The sequence below is a fragment of the Sitodiplosis mosellana genome, unplaced genomic scaffold, assembly GCF_009176505.1.
Source record: "Sitodiplosis mosellana isolate CC-2019 unplaced genomic scaffold, AAFC_SMos_1.0 Smas_scaffold_6197, whole genome shotgun sequence".
Taxonomy (NCBI): domain Eukaryota; kingdom Metazoa; phylum Arthropoda; class Insecta; order Diptera; family Cecidomyiidae; genus Sitodiplosis; species Sitodiplosis mosellana.
The window spans coordinates 7492953-7496745 of record NW_022601438.1 but is presented as its reverse complement, the minus strand read 5'-3'; the positions used below and the strand labels follow the sequence as shown (position 1 = coordinate 7496745).

Sequence of the window (3793 nt, the reverse complement as noted above, 5' to 3'; positions counted from 1 at the left end):
GAGAGAGAGAGAGAGAGAGAGAGAGAGAGAGAGAGAGAGAGAGAAAGGGAGCAAACTAAGCAGGTAACGCAGATTCATGGTCGTAATGTCATGTACTTAATGCCATATTGCCATTCCGTTTGCCATGTATCGATTCACATTTTGTTTGGTTCGTGTTCTTGTTGCTTCGATTTTACTGTTGCTTTTATTGTTCTTGCTGCTCTTCTATCATACGATCTCAATGTGCTTGCCGTGTGCTACAACCTTTTCGTTTCGGGTGTATGTGTTGTATTGTAAGCGGGCCCATGAACAAAGAATCAACTTTGAACAAAATATTTTCCAACCTTACACAACGCTAATGCCAGGCATAACAACGCACGTAGTCACCGATAAAAGATGTGACGTCGCTTGGATCTCGACATACACACTCCATGTATTTGTATGTATATATATATATATACATATATACACCGAGCCAATGTACCCGATCCGCTGCTGCTGCTGGCACACATTCCATTCTACACTGTGTTCCGATAGAGCACTCTCTGTGTTTTCGTATGGAGGAGCACGGTGGCACGGATAGAGAGCGACTTGGTGCTCGATTCCACAGGCAGATGTGAGCGAGCGAGAAGTGAATGCGAGAGATCCCAACGTAAACACAATTTTCCACTTACCAAGTGAATTTATATTTTGTGCCGTGGTGTGGTTTACTTACCATTTGTTATTGGTTGTTCGTTCAGTTTTCCGCCGACCGTTCGCACGAAAGAACCCTCCTGCGCTCGAATCTGTTGAGAAACAGAAAGAAAAATTATTAATAGAAAAGAGAATAGATGTAAGAATTCAAATGCTTTTGGTATTTTCGGTTAAAATAAAAATTGTTCCAGTTCAAACAGCAATAGCAACAACGAAAATCATTCGTTTATTTGCGGTTTGCCTTCGAAATAAAATTGGATTTTTGTCATTTTCCGAAACCCACAACAAATAATAATAATAATAGTGTGTGCACATGAGACTAAAAGCTTATCAATAAATAACATTTCAGTGACCTGGCGAAGATGTTCCACGAAAGTTGAGCCAATCCGATTTACATATTTCAAATTTTCCCACCAAAAAAAAGTTCTACGCGCTATATGCGGTGGCAATAATAAATCACAATTCTAACAAAGAAATAGGCACGCGCGTAAGCCCATCACCGCGACCGTATTAAAATATGCGTATTAAGTTAACCTGATCGTGATTGTTCCGTTCGTTGGTGCGTAAGTCTCACGCTGAATTTTGGCTGTCGCTCTGCCACTCGTCCTTTAAGACCAAGATTCCAATGAAAAGAAATACGAAGAACGAAATCCATTAAATGCGTGAGAAATTTTTGTTTGTTTGTAAGTCTTATGTTCTATCAAATTAAATTGAATTGTAACATTTTCAGTTATTTATTTTTGCGCACACACACATAGGTACACCAAAAACTTCCAGACAAATAATTCATTTTTTCCACGAACGATTCTTCTTCTTCTTTTTAATGTTCTCTTTTCACTTCTGCCGAAGAATGCATGTGTAAGACGATTTTGTCTGTTGTGACGATCCGCAGCAACCGTGTTTTTGGTTTGTGTGAATCATCATCGAACGAGCACCACTCGGCATGGAGCCATTATTACGTGATTTTTTTTTATCCCCATTCGGTTCATGTTTTTATTTTGAAAAAGAGGAGAAAGAGAAAAAAATCAACGTGTTTTTTTCCATTCACACTTTTCAAGAACATTTTTGTACATTTTTAATATTTATGTTTTTTTTTCATTGGATTTACACTTGTTTAATACACATACACGCACTTTGCTTGAGCCGCTTCTCTTTTGCGTTCGTTATGTGCTTTTTTTTATTTATTATTCTGACATGATACGTACGAGGCTTGAGATTTATCTACGAACAATTCATATTCTTCAGAAAATTATCGAGACTAAGAAAAAAGAAAGAGAGTGAGAGAGAGAGAGAGAGCGACGTGTGACACAAAGACGAGTGTACCGTCACCGAAAGCATAATTTATTAGAAAAAAATTGGATGAAAGAAATTTTGTTGCACATCTTCATATCTGTTCACTTTTTTTATTATAGAAGAATAAGTTGGCGACCATATGAAAGGAACATTTTGTACGAGTGAATCAAAAGCAAAATAAAAAAAAGAAGAGAAAATAAGAATTTACAACGACAAGGAACAAATAACAATAAAAAAAAGAGTGAAAGTATAAAAAAGGCATGGCGCTTCAAAAAAAATCTTTTGCGAAACGTGCAAATCATGCATTTAAACGGTAGAAAAGCAGCGAAGCTACGGTGAACAAAGTATTTCGGTGGTGGTTGTTGTTTTTATTTTCGTTATATTTTCGGTGAAAATGTGTGCATAAGTGAGTGGTATCGTGAGCATTAAGTACATTTGTCCACAACACGGGTGAATATATCGGAAGGCAGCTAGGTGCAGCCGCGTAGAACATAGCGATAGCATTCATTTTTCACACGCCCAATAGCAACAAGAAAGGAGAGAAAAAAAAAACTCGCTTTTGTTACACGAGGTATGTAAAGGCAGTAATTGTAAAAGAATACAAAACAACAACAAGATATGCAAAACTAAGCAAAGTGATGCATGTATTCTCTTGATCAATGCGAATGGCAGCCTGTTTTCGAAGCTGTCGATAATGACGATTCTTATCTCAATTGAACATTTACAGCTTAACGCACTATCATTCACTCCACTACAATGATTTTGTTGTTTTCTTCCTTTTCTACCCATTGTTCTAATGTTGTTGCATACGTTCGCTGTGTGTATTTATAATGTTATCTCTCTTGTTTGGCCGTTTTTCGTATTTGGTGCGCAATTTTTTTTTCCTCTTTCCCTCCGTCGTCATTGCTGTTTTGTTTTGTTGCACTTTATCAGTGCTTCAGGCTTGATATAAACAAGTACATTAATACAGTGTGCCGACGCTCGTACTGTGTGTTGTGCTGTGTGCATTATTTATGAAAAAAAAGACACAACAATTTATGGGAAGCGTTCCGCATTAGAAATCTACATAAATAGCGACAATACACGGAATGATGAAGAGAATGGCGAAGGAGCGGATTGCGATGAGGAAGATGATGATAAAAAAAAGAGAGCAAAAAGCTGGAGGTAAAACGCATTAGGAGTTCGCATTCATATTTTATCATTTGGAATATAGTCTTTTGTGTGTGTGTGTGTGTGTGTGTGTGTGCGCGCTTTTTTTCGATGGTGCTTTTGCTTCACTACCAATACTATGCAATAGGAGTGAGTGAATTGGTGCTTTTTTTCCACACTTCTATGAATACTTATATTCGGTTATTTCGAGGTCGTGCGATCTGTCATTCCAAATAAATTCCAACCAATTTGAGTATGTTGAGCGCACGAAAAGAGATGAACAATTCCCTTTGATTGAACGCACTTGCTTGATTCCCATTCCTGTAGTACAATCATCACCAGCCTGACTTCTTCCAACACATCCATATATCATACCTTTTTTTATCGTCTTTCGAATTTCAAAGACATCATTCAGTGCGTTTCGTTTTGTTTTGTTCCATTCTGTTCATTTCTTTACATCATTCATTCGTTGCGAATACAATTTCTTAGCATTCACTTTACGTCTTTATCATATTTTTTCTTCTTCTTCTAATTAAACATGCAAATAGCTCGAAAGCCTAGTAATGATAATAACACTCATCATAATCGCAACAATAACAATTGTAGCTGTATTCTTTTTGGCTCAAATGCAGGAGAGAGAGAGAGAGAGAGAGAGAGAGAGAGAGAGAGAGAGAGAGAG

General features: G+C 37.3%; 1 protein-coding gene across 3 annotated transcripts in view; it reads left to right on the top strand.

Moving 5' to 3' along the window:
• The first annotated feature begins 571 nt into the window (after positions 1–571).
• LOC129577374 (protein qui-1) overlaps positions 572–3793 on the top strand; it is a 133090-nt gene continuing 129868 nt past the window's right edge. For 2 of the 3 annotated variants that reach the window (XM_055464274.1, XM_055464272.1), the window contains exons 1-2: positions 572–811; positions 2085–2536. The gene's annotated coding sequence lies outside the window, so the exon portion shown is untranslated. The remainder of the gene's footprint in view (positions 812–2084; positions 2537–3793) is intronic. The other variant, XM_055464273.1, reaches the window with a different exon arrangement.